At 42.7% G+C, this 13,690-nt stretch overlaps 1 protein-coding gene across 10 annotated transcripts in view; it reads left to right on the top strand.

Moving 5' to 3' along the window:
• Tenm3 (teneurin transmembrane protein 3) overlaps positions 1–13,690 on the top strand; it is a 1,292,348-nt gene that overhangs the window by 1,137,110 nt on the left and 141,548 nt on the right. The window lies entirely within an intron of this gene.

The following is a 13,690-nucleotide window of genomic DNA, read 5'->3' as shown; positions in this document are numbered from 1 at the left end:
TTTGCTTTTCATATTCTCCTCTTAGTACCGATGCTTCAGTCAATTTAATTCCATGAAGTATAACTAGATATTGTTGATATCTCCTTAGACAATAATTCCATTAGACATAAGCAGTGTTGAATATCTCTTTTAGACGTGGAGTTCAAAAATATGAGTAAGACATAGTCCTATTAGTACACACATCAGACATTAGTAAGACATCATTAGTACAATGATGTTGCAGTCTTATGGAAGAAAATGTGTCAAATGTGCATTTCACGTTGCACATTTTCCAAATCTCTACATTGTCACTTTCTGGCTGCGTTATTCCATGCAAGGTACATCCATAAATCTGAGGGAATATGGACAAACTTGGTAAATGGGAGGAAGATTTATATGATCTGAATAAAAACTAGACTGTAGTAAAGAGTAAATTTGGTAATAATGATGTAATATTGCTTTGGGGAAATATTGAACAAAATAATCAATATGCTGTACAAAACTGCAAGTGTTTGCTTGACTTAAGCTGCTAGCATTGCTCTCCCTCCTCCATGGCCTTACCTAGGCTACCTGGGAAACCACCGTGTAGCCCAGAGTGCATTCAGACCCACAGCGGTATTCCTCCTTTAACAACCTGACTGCTGGGATTACAGTGTGAGCCTCCGGCCCCGGCCACACTGGTGTTACTCATAACAACCCAGTGAGCCAAATATTAATGTCCACTCTTTTTCCAAAGCAGAAGTGTTAGATACAGAAATTGAGTTCCCTGCTCGTTCTTAGAGCCAGTGGGTAGCTCATAGAGGATCCGCATCTGGATCATCTCGCTTTGAGTCTACACTGTAAGCTTGCTCCTGCTCAGAGCTAAGAATTTGAAGGCTGTCCATGGACAGGATAATGAACACTAGATGACAAAGTGGGTTGCTTTCAGTTTGAGTTCTTGTTCTGTGCTATCTTGTGAGGAAGGTCCCAGTGGATATTGGAGTTTCTCTGATGGCTGCCTGACACTTCTTTCGTGGAAGTTAATTTTGTGGGCATGAATTTCTGCTTGGGTTTATGGATGTTATCTCCCATTCATTCCCTTCATCCATACTGTTGCTTTCTGTTTGCATTAAGAATTGTTGTAGATAGCATCACGCAATCAAATTTCCTCTTATAAGTCAGTGCAATCAAACCATTGCAGGTCATTTCAAAGAAAAGAAGAAATATATAAATGTGAAATAGCCAATGTTAAGATAGTACTGTAAAAAAGCTTCTAATCATATCATAGAGCAGGTAGGTACTCTTTTATTTTTACGTCTACTACAGGAAATAGATAAGTTGCAGGCCTTTGCTTTCATTCTGGATCAGTGATCCTCAACCTGTGGGTCGCAACCCCTCTGCGATCTGATTACAGTGGTCACTAAGCTGATCTGCCTATCAGATATTTATGTTACAATTTATAACGGTAGCCAAATTACAGTTGTGAAGTAGCAAAGGAAATAAATTTATCCTTGGCGGTCATCACCACCGTCTGAAGGCTCAGTTATGTGGAGCTGAAGCTTAAGAACCACCGCTCCTGATCCCCTGTAGTTAATCTCGCTGTTAACCACATCCAGTTCTAGTTTCGATGGGCTCAACGCGCAGAGGGGCTGAGCCTCTGTGCGCTGCCTTGCGTTTGTAAATAGAGCCCAGCCGTATTATTTCAGCCATCTCAAATAATCATAACTTAACGTCTTTATTTTCTATTTCCAGAGGAGAGGTATTTTTAGATGCTTTTAGCTTCTTCAGAGAAGTTCTCTCTCGCCTCAGAAGGGAGTCACACGTAGAGAAGAGATGCATGCTTAAAGTGGGAAAGTGGGCCATTTATTTTTAGACAAGAGTGAGGCCACCAAATACAGACGCAAGCTGCCACTGGAAACAAATCTCCCCGGGCCAGACACTGCAGCTCCCCCTGTGTTTTGTTTTGAACCCATCCACAGACGCTCTACCAGTGACCATTGATAATAGTTAGAAGTATAGTAATAATTAGGTGGAAGTGTTTCCCCGGGTGAATGGTTCCAAAGGAGCCTGGAGTCACTGGCTTCCCAAGACATTCTGTCACTCCTTAGTAAGGGCTGAGGTGACAGTTAAGGGAGGAGAGGTGAATGTCTGTCACAGCTGCCCCTGCCTGCAAGGTGCTACTGTCTCAGTAGACTCCTCTCAGACAGTGGAACCTGATGGGAAAAGCTCAAAGCTTTTGTGGCATGGATTAGGAATTGTGTGAGCTGCCTGTGCCTAGAGCGACCCCAGAATGGTCACTGACATTGTTTCCAGTTTCCATTTGGGAAGTACCTGTGATGCACTTATGGGCCAAAAGGCACACATACGCTCGCTCTCACAGATCATTCTGCAGAAGGGGATCAGCTTGTACTGGAATGCCACTGTTACAAAGGGGCTGCTTTGGTAGATTTTGTCATCATTTAATATACCAACATTCCTTTAAGAATGTTCATATTTTACTGACTTGAGCTTTTAATAATGGTTAAGCATCTTAACATTTCAATGATTTATTGGGGGGGGTGTTCCTATGTTCTATGACTTTTTTTCTTCTTTTTCTTTTTTTCATTGAATATTTTATTTACTTTTCAAATGTTATCCCCTTTCCCAGTTTCTCCCTCCCCAGGAACCTTCTATCGCACCCCCTACCCCTGCTTCTATTTATTTTTGTGTTTATGTATGTGTATTGGGGACCTAGCTCCACCACTGAGCTACACTATTACCTTCTACCACCTTCCTAAAAACTCAGATGAAGCCAAGGGAAGTGCACATGCTTAGTTAAGTCATTAGCATACATAAACATCTGATGTGTAGCTCTGAACGCTGCTGAGGAAGAGGGCAATCCCAATGAAGAAGGAGCCAGTAGTACTACAGGATTCTGAGTAAGGAGTAGCAGTCATGGGGCTCCAGGGCTAGCTGCTAATAGCTGTCACTGACGAATCCTCTGCCACCTTCACTGATGGAGGCAAAGGCAGCGTTTTGGCAGACAGGGAATAGTACACGAATCAGATTCATGATTTCAGTCTGTACCTTGAGTGCTCTTGAAAGAGCCATATTGTTTAACACTGACAATTGTTTGTTCCTCCAAGATCCTCTGGTCTGGTAGTGGCATGGCCCCTTTGGGCGGGTTGATTGCATTAGTAAGGCAGTCTTTCTGTTAAGCCGGAGAAGGAAGGTTTCTTTCAGTTAGCCCCCACCCCCACCCCAAACTAGGAAAACCTAGAAACAGTCGAAAAATAAGTCTGCCTTAGAAATCCTAACTTCATTCTCTCTGTGACCAAAACAGTAGCTTGCTTTTCCTCAGCCTCTCCCTGGGCTGTGAGTGGGCAGTGGGGAAGACCATTTCCTAGATGCTGTCTATAGGAGTTTTATACTACGTCTACGGAGTGAGGAAAGAAAAAGAAATTACTTTCAGTAGTAGAATATTAAAAGAGCATCATACATAAAATAATATAAATCAAAGATAGCAGAAACAAACATACATACGACTTACATTTATTTATGTCCCATCAAGACATGCTGATGGCTACTCATTTATGATCCATGACCTCCCCCCCAAAAAGGAAAGATACAATAGAAATATAAAATATTGGTAGCTGTTCCTTTACCTTTTCTTTCTTCCTCCCCTTCCCTACATCTGCTCATTCATAAAGCCTGTGGTTTAATAATGTTATCTTAAATTCTCAGGGGAACTTGCCACATCAAACATTGGTTCTTTTGCATAGAGAACCATCATGTAGCTGATAAAGAGAATAATCTCTTTTGTCACAATGACAACTGGAAAACATATGGATGTGGACATGTGTGAGAACTACTGATTTCAAAAGAACTGAATTGGGGCCAGCAAGGTATAGGCTGCTGAACTAATATTAGCTTTTTTAGTTAATAACAAATAGAAATAGATTCAAATGCCAAAATATTGCCTAACCCATTCTGTCAACATGCATATAAACACAGCAGGAAATCCAAACAAAAGCTAATTTATGGGGAATGATGTCCTCCTAATGATGGCGTAGACCATGGGGGTCCACATTATAAACTACAGTCTTTACATGAGAGGGCTCACTTTACATAGAAACCTTGGTTGCTTTCTCGAAGTATGTATCAAGTGTAATCATTGCCCTATATTTAAGAGTATTTTTCTTATAGTTTTTTCCTCTGTAAGACCTAGTCATTCCATCACATATAGTTAGATATTCATGAAATTAAAAGATAAAGTGAAAACAGGATATGCCAGGTGAAAGTCTTAGCATCCTTTGAACTATGCAGGGTCGTTTTCGAAGTAAAAGTAGAGGAACAAAAGTGCATTCTAGTATGTTGATGTGTTATCGATACCCAGATGTGGGAATTTCTTTTATTCCCTCAAAGATCGATTGCTAAATATACTGGCACGTCATAGAAGGTAAATCTAAAAGTGATCTTTGAGACCATCTCAGCCAGACTTTGTAGATTTTTCATCTAAATAAGATGTTAACCTCAGAGATAGGCCAGGAAGCATCTGGGATGCCTCAGATAGATAGTACCCGACAGGAGGCTAGGACTTGGGTGCCTTTGAATAAGAACAAAAGGCCCCCGGGAGATATCTTGGGCAATCTGTATTGCAACAGTCCCTTTAAGTGTAAAAGATCAGCTCTGGGTTGTATTTTTCTGCAGCTTCTGTTAAGGGGTCTGTAATGAGTCTTCCTCCCACAGATGATTTGGGGGGGAAGACATCCCATGATGGATGAGAGATGAAGGGACAAGAAAGGGAAACTAGTCCTTTGCTCGCTTGGGTGAGCATTCGAGATTTGGGAGACTAAAGAAGATTGAATCACAGATATTCAGCATGACATTTTTGAAATCAGTTTTTCTTGCCAGACCTCAGTTCTCGTGTTATCTCACGCCTCTTGTCTTTGTGAGATGGCTCCCTTGCTCCTGCAATATTAAAGAGCGTTTAGGCTAGAATGGCAGGCCTAGTAAGAGCCTTGCTCTGCGTTGCCAGGACCTCAGAGTGTACTCCTCAGGCGTCAGGTTGCTGATGGCAAGGGGCGCCCGCCTCTGGGTTTCCTTCACAACATCCCCTGTCATTTGCTCCAAGGTTCTGGCACACTGCTGGACTCTGTCACCAGCTGTCACCAGCCACACTTGGCAGGATCCAGGGACTCAGACAGCCAGGAGAAATAATAGTAGCTGTGGTAACAACTTCAGTGGCATGGTCCCCAGAGACAAGATCAAATTTGGTACCTTTCCTCTCAACGGGAATCTAAAAATGGCACTGAATTTGCTACTTGGTGGTATGTAATTTTATTTAATTACACATTTTTGGTTTCAAGTGTTCCACATGCTTGTTGCTAAGTGTCAAATGAACTTACACTGGTAAAAACACTGGCATTTCCCCCTTTCATAAGGAGGAGGTAGCTAGCGATAAAGCCGTGGGTTTCTTCATTTCCATCCACCTTGAAAAAAAATTGAGAGAATGCATGCTATAATTTCTCTTACTGGAAGACTTCAGATCTAAAAGAAAATCCCTTCATAAAATTTTAGTGATGCATCTTTACTAACACACTGTCTCAAAATTATTTCAATTCACGAGGGTTTTTTTTTTTTTTGCCCCTTTAACTTGTACAACAAAAACCTACCAGGGGGTGGGCTGTGGGGGACCTAAGAGGTTATGGAACTACGTGAGAAATATTTTCATTTTTGCCATCATAAAAATTGGTTACAGTCCAAGCAAGGAGACTATCGCCAGCCTAAAAAGAGACATTTTGGGGCTGGCAAGGTGGCTCAGCAGGTAAAGATGCTTGCTGTCCCAGCCTGGAAACTTCAGTTGAATTCCTGGAACTCGTGTGAAGGTGGAAGGAGAGAACCAACTTTACATAGTTGTCCTCCAACCCCACACATGTACATGGTGGGTGTATGTACATAAACACACAATAACAACAACAACAGTATTAAATCATGTTTGTAAAGATACGGTTTGGAGTCGGCTACTTGGCTATAGCATAGGTCTTGGTAGTCATCCTTGGCTTAAACACCATGTAAGTCACTCAGAGAATTGGTATTATTTTAACCTTTTATCTCTCCCTTGATCATTAATTTCTGTTTTGTGAGGGGAAAATGGCAGATGTTGCAACTTCATTTAAAACTGTATTGCAGGGGAATCATCTGTCTAAGACAGTGGTTCCCAACTTTCCAAATGCTTCAGCCCTTTGATACAGATGCTTAAGTTATGGTAATCCCAACCATAAAACTCTTTTCATTGCTATTTCGTAACTGTGATTTTGCTACGGTTATGAATTGTAATGTAAATATCTGTGTTTTCTGATGGCCTTAGGTGACCCCTATGAAAGAGTTATTTGACCCCTGCCCCAAAAGGGGTCGAGACCCATAGGTTGAGATCCACTGATCTGGAACCTCTGTGGTCTCCTGCCTGGAGAAAGAGGATACAGTCGGTGCTCCCTCTGACTGTTACCATGTCAACATGGGGCGTCCTCAGTCACTAGCCTATGTTTCTAAAGTGGAATAGTGTCGTGAGAACTCAGGGTCACACACAGAACACAGAGCTCACTGATTCTGCCAGGCAGGCTGGTAGGCCAGCACACGCTTGGGGACCCTATGTCTCCACACCCACAGGACTGGGAATGCAGATGCAGGCCCCCACCCCCAGATCGTTCTATGCCAGGATCCAGACACAGATTCTCACGTGTGAGTGGCAAGCATTGTAACAGCTGAGCCTTCTCCCAGCCCAGGGTTTGCATTTTGATGGCAAATAATGATATCTAATGTTTATTAAGGATTGCCACAATTCTGTGGCCTTCATGGCCATCATTTTTATTTGATTTTACAATAGGTGTATAAAAACAGTCATAATTTCTGTCCCATGGGCAAGAAAACTGAGAAGTTCAGAAATGAGATAATAACTGGGAACCCAGTTAATTGACAACAGAGCTGTGATTCAACCTTGACTTGCATGGACCTACTGCCACACCTAAACTGATAGGGTGAAGGAGAAGGACAACCCAGGAAGCCAAATAGTGACAAGGTTTTCTAGAGATGCCAGATGTAAAACAAACTTAGAAGTAAGGCAGTTTAGATAGATTCTTTTTATTATTATTAGCAACGCCAACCCCAAAGTCATCTGTCCATATGGGGTTACAAGCTAAAAGTATAGACACAATGAAGATGAAAGAGAGATCCAGGCCAGGTCTGGTGCATGCTCACCCTTTGGGGTACATGAGAGGAACAGCCGAATAAGTCAGGAGGGAACAACAAAAGAATTCACATGATATGTACTCACTGATAAGTGGATATTACCCCAGAAACTTAGAATACCCAAGATACAAGTTACAAAACACATGAAACTCAAGAAGAATGAAGATCAAAGTGCGGTCACTTTGCCTCTTCTTAGAATTGGCAACAAAACACCCATGGAAAGAGTTACAGAGACAAAGTTTGGAGCTGAGACGAAAGGATGGACCATCTAGAGACTGCCACACCCGGGGATCCATCCCATAATCACCCTCCAAACACAGACACCATTGCATATGCCAGCAAGATTTTGCTGAAAGGACCCTGATATAGCTGTCTCTTGTGAGGCCATGCCGGGGCCTGGCAAATACAGAAGTGGATGCTCATAGTCAGCTATTGGATGGAACACAGGGCCCCAATGGAGCTAGAGAAAGTACCCAAGGAGCTGAAGGGGTCTGCAACCCCTGCTTGTGGACGTTGTACATCGTGGTGCGGAGCCTAGTGCGCACCACGATGTACAACGTCCAGAAGAGAGGCCCATTGGTCGTGCAAACTTTATATGCCTCAGTACAGGGGAACGCCAGGGCCAAGAAGTGGGAGGGGTGGGTAGGGAAGTGGGGGGAGGTATGGGAGAATTTTGGGATAGCATTGGAAATGTAAATGAAGAAAATACCTAATTTTAAAAAAAGTCAAAAAAAAAAAAGGTCAGGAGGGAGCAAATGACCGCAGTTCCAAACAGCAGATCTTTATCTCAAGTCTGTGCCTGTTGTAAAGTCTGGTGTCAGTGTAGCAGGGTGCCCCTACCTCATGCCTTTTCAGGTTGTAGTCAGACTGTAGGCCGCAGTTGACATCTCATTTAAAAACATAACTTGAACTAGACGAGTGTGCCTCCATCTCACTCACGGAGGTTGCGAGGGTCCTATCTCACCACACGGGCTCTTCTCCACGGGACTGCCTGATATGGCATGTGACAGCTGCTTTTCCCTATGGCGAGCGGTTGCAAGGGAGAGATCTGAACCACGAGAATAGAAGCTAAAGTCTTTGAGAACCTCAGATGAGAAAAAGACGTTCTGCGCTGCCTGCCTTATGCTTCCGGTTATAAGCAAGTTACTAAATCAAGCCTGCACTCAAAGGGAGGGACGTACATACGGGCTTGCCTGAGTACCAAGAGACAGGGATTATTTTGAACCACCTTAGAAGTATCCCACTACAGTTGACTCACAGGCTGGCTTACTTTTGCTTAAATATGTGTGCAGCACAATGATTGCACACACTCCAGGGCACATGCTAACAACACTACTTGGTCTGCTTCTCTGATTCCCTCCATGGATAAGCAGCAAATTACAGAGGTGACTCTTGAAGCTTAGTCCGGGAAGTAATATGCCTTGACTATGGCCACATGTTATGATTGAAAACAGTTACGGGTCTTTAGGGAACCAGAGAAGAGAGATCTACTGTACAATAGCCTATCAGAACACTCACACAGGAATTGTTCAGGGTACCTGAGAAGCAACAGTCAAAGTGCTAGGAAAAAAAAAATCCAGGTGAATCACCAGACCAGGCTAAGACAGTGAGGCTGGGTCGCTGATGTTTACAGACACCACTGATGTGTGAAGAGGGTGAGTCTCAAGAGATGCTACTTCTGATGAGGCAATCCAAGAGATCTCACAACCACTGAAAGGGGTTTTATTATAGACACCCCCTGGGGCTAAGGAGATGGCTTACAATGCAGGCATGAGGTCCAGAGTTCAGATCCCAAGAGCCCACCTAAAAGCTGGACAGGTATGGATATCACTGTGAGCCCATGCACTTGGAGGCAGAGAGCAAAGCCTCAGGGCAACCTGGCTGGCTCAAGAGACTAACTGATCAGCGCACTCTGGGTTCGACTGAGAAACCCTGCCTCAGTGCCAAAGATGGAGAGGGATTGAAGCAGACCCAGATGCCAATTTTGCATGCAGACATGTGCCTCAACACGTGTGAACAAGCATACACACAGGAGCTCACACAGATAGAAGCAATAATAAATAAACAGATGCTATAGACTTCCCAGTGTCGCCAATTAATTGGACAGTTTGGACATGCTAATTTGTGTTTGCATTGTTATGGAATCTGTCTCCCACACTGCTTCAAAACGCAAGGCTGAAGCTTCATGCCCACTAAAGAGCACCCCCCATTCCTAGCTCCACCGTAAGTTCCTACTAGCTAGCACTCTACTGTGTTTTGCTATGAATTTGAAATTTTCAGATGGTGCGTGAGTGGAACCATATTCATCTTTTTGCAGTTAGTCTATTTCACTGGCCATAGGTCTTCTCATTTCATCTATAACTGTATATACAGTAGGACTCTCTGCATCTGTTTCTTTTTTATTAATTATTTTATTTATTTGCATTTCAAATGTTGTCCCCCTTCCAAGTTTCCCCTCCGCAAACCCTTATCCCATCCCCACTCCCCTTTTCCTCTAAGAGAGTGTTCCTCCGCCCACTCACCCACTGCTGCCTCACTGCTCTAGCATCCTCCTACACTGGGGCATAGAGCCTCCACAGAACTAAGGGACTCCCCTCCCATTGATGCCATCCTCTGCTACATATGCAACTGGAGCCATGGGTCCCTCCATGTATACTCTTTGGTTGGTGGTTTAGTCCCTGGGAGCTCTGGGGGTTGTCGTTAGTTGATATTCTTCTTCCTATAGGGCTACAATCCCCTTCAGCTCCTTCAGCCCTTCCCCTAGCTCTTCCAGTGAGATCGCCAGGTTCAGTCTGATGGTTGGCTGTGAGTATCTGCATCTGTATTGGTCAGGTGCTCGTAGAACCTTTGGGGGAACAGCCATATCAAGCTCCTATCAGCAAGTGCTTCTTGGCATCAGCAATATTGTCCTCTTAAGTCTGAATAATATTCAGGATGTGTGTACCTATTGGGAACAACACAACTGAACCTCTGGTCAGTGTTGGGAACTTCTTCCCTCATCCCTCTCTCCTGCAACCCTGGGGCTTTAGCAAGGTAGCTCCAGGGGGGTTCCCAGGTTAGAGGCTGCCCCTTTCTCCACCCCCTGCCTCCTGGGTCAGGCATGTTCACATAGCACCCAGTGGTAAAGCATCCGGCAGTCTCCCCACGTCTGCCTGCCCAGAGTACAGGAACTCTGGTCAGACGTGACATATTTCTCCTTCCCTTTCTCCCCCAGGGGCCCCCACTTTATTTTGTTCCCAACATGTACCCACACTTCCTTTATTCATGTGTCCATCCCTGTAGAGGACATGATATCACCTCCATCCTTATGACTAGTGTTGCCTTAGGCAGGGCTGTGCAGTGAGCTGAGATTTCCACATCAACATCCACAACCTCTGAGTTGTAACAAGAGCTGGATCAGACAGTTTTCCAGAAGAGGTTAACTTTTACAATCTTACCAGACATCCACACAGGCAGTAGGTTCCCCCCGCCCCCACTCTTTGCCAAGACAAACCATAGCTTCAAACTACAGAGCAGTCTGGGAGACTGAGGGCTGACTGGCACTAACACGGTACGGTACATGAAGTTGCTTGATCACCTTCCTGACACCTGGGATTTGCACTATACAGAGCCTATCCCGCTGTCCTCCCCATGCCGGAGTCACTTCCATCCTGTTCTGTGGGCAAACTGTGTGCACCTTTATTCTAGTTGTCTCCTAGGCTCTGACAGAATGTAGCTGTGGTCTAGAAGGTTGTGGCGCTCGCAGGGGAGGTTTAGAAAAAGCGAGCTCACGGTGACCGTGAAGAATGTGGCAAATGCTTTCCCATGGTCTCAAATCTGTTTTCCAGTGCAGGATTGAAGAGTTGAGCCCACTCATCTTTATTTGCAGATGTATTTAATTAGGCTAAATTTCCCTCTGTTTGTCTGCCAACATACCCATGTAGTTCTATTACACCACTGTTTAGTAATTCGTGGGACAGTTTTGACTAAATTTGTTGCCTGCCCCTCTCTTCTCTCACATTAACCCCTATATATGGATGCATGTGTAACCTGAGGTATATATAAACATCAGAGCTCAATCCAAACAGTGACAGTTTTAAAGTAGGCAATATCCTAAGGCCAAACAACCCATTGCCTTCTATTTTCAGGGAGATGGTAAGCCAGATGTGACATTGGCTGTGGTGCTCATATTCAGCATCTTAAGTGGATTGTTGTAATGATTGTGTGTGTGCATGCATACGTGCGTGCGTGCATGCATGTGTACAATGTATGCATGGTGCTTGTGTGTGTGTGTGTGTGTGTGTGTGTGTGTGTGTGTGTGTAATAAAGCTGTTACCCATCTGGCAAACAAAATAGCTCTCCTAACACAAACATCCTTTTACTTTTTAACATTTAATATCTGTGTACAATCCCATAGATTATCTCTAACCTTCAAAGTCTACCAAAGCCAATAATATGTTCAAATCTATCATTCGAGAAAATGTAATGTTGAAACATGACAATAATGATAAGTTATTTCTCATGGAAAGTTGGCCCCTATGGAATACAGTTAATGAGTTTTATCCCAATAAACCCACTGGAGACTTAAAAATGTCAGACAATGAAACACACTCAGTCTGTGTTTTCTACCCAACTTCCTGCCCCAGCTCAGCAACAAGAGTACCAGAGAATCTGTTCCTGAGTTGTAGTCCATGAGTAACAACAATCTGTAGCCCAGTGACCTTGCCAAATGTTGTGAAAAAAGTAACTCACTCGATATTGCTGGACCAAGAAAAGACCCAAAGCCAAGCTGTTGTCTACTGGAAGTGTGTAGGTTCTGTTCCCTTGTAATGTGGAAAACTCAGAAAGCGAACCATTCGAAGCCAGAGACGGGTTCTATTGATTGTTGCTGTGGTAGAGTACACCTGTCAACCCTTTGCCGTCTGCAGAACCAGCTCCCATTATTTTCTCCAGAAATTGCTGAAGTATGTAAAACCTAGAAGAGTGCGTGAAGCGATAAATGTTTAGAAAGCTCCTGACATTTTGCTGCTCACACACTATGTAATTTAATGCAAAATGACATATGAAGATATACCCCCTTGTAAGATGACGACTTCGAAATTCAAGAATTCTAAAGCCTATAACTTAATCCATGAAAATCAGAGTTTAAAGAGAGTCTCTGGAAGACCATAGTTTAAACAAGGAGTATGCATTTATGCATTTATAACAGATATGCAGCATAGGCATCACTCTATGTTTATTATATTTCTTACTAACATTGTGCATTTGTGGGAGATGTTATTAACAGGACAATTTCCTGAAATTATTAATATTTTTAAAATATCCCATCTATCACATATAATAATAATAATAGACTTTCACTCAGCTGCTTTTCATATATTATACTGATGGAGTCATTTATTAATAATATGCATATACTGCATATTTATTCATTTAAATTTTATTTTACATTTACTTTTTCAAAAACTACTATCTTACCTACAAAAGTATTTTCTTAGATTCTGAATTTTCAGAAGCTGGACGTATCGCTCATTTTAATTCATTGATTTCACAGATAATTATTGAAGTGTACAAGGTATCATTAGTCCTGAACTTAACCCAAACCCATGTCAGACAGCACATGTAGCCTTGTAACTCCAGTTCCCAAAGATCCAGTGTCCTCTGTAGACTAGGGACACTTCCAGGTGCGTGCATACACACAATACACATACATACACATCATTTTTTATTAAAAACCCATTAAACTTACAGATATCATCAGCACAGTCTGCATAGTCTTCCCCCAGACGTCCATCTCCACCATCTTGAAAGATGCGATGGATTGCCAGGGAGTTGGCAGCTTTGTTTAGTTGATTGGGATGCTTATTGAAAGGCGCCACAGCCTGGTTAGGCAACACCAATGCGTCCATAGTCTGAAATCTAGAGCACATAAATAAAATACTTATAGAGGAAAATAACGTCCTGCTGAATGCCAACTATAATTCTTATACTCTGTCTATAATTTTTACATCCATTAAATAAGCTAGACACGCCTCATCTTTAAGTAAACGTCATATGGATCATTAATTTTTATCAAAGATTAAATACTAAAGTAAGGATTGGACCAAAGTCTAAAGACATCCACGGACGGTGCTCTTTGCCCTGGTGTTTTGGTTTGTTTGTTTGTTTGTTTGTTTACAACACTACTTGGATATGTAGTAACAGTTCTCTATCAGAGTCAGTTATCACACTACCCTTAAGATGCTTTCTGGGAACACCAGTCTTTTTCCAGATCACTTGTCAATTCTAGTGTACATAGTGATCAAAATATCAGAATGAAACTCTCTTTCATAATACACTAACATGGCGGTCATTGGGTTTCACTCTGCATATGCAGCCTTCCTGAGGGAATCATGTCTGAATGACCTCCATGTAGTGGGGTCAGTGCCTCGCCATTATTAGTGGTTAAAATGATAGGGATATACTCCTATAAATATTTTACACAAATTAATAAAAATAATATATTAAAATTTATATTGAATTTGTA

Source organism: Mus caroli, chromosome 8 (assembly GCF_900094665.2).
Source record: "Mus caroli chromosome 8, CAROLI_EIJ_v1.1, whole genome shotgun sequence".
In the NCBI taxonomy this organism is placed as follows: Eukaryota; Metazoa; Chordata; class Mammalia; order Rodentia; family Muridae; genus Mus; species Mus caroli.
This window is presented reverse-complemented; position numbering and strand designations above follow the sequence as displayed.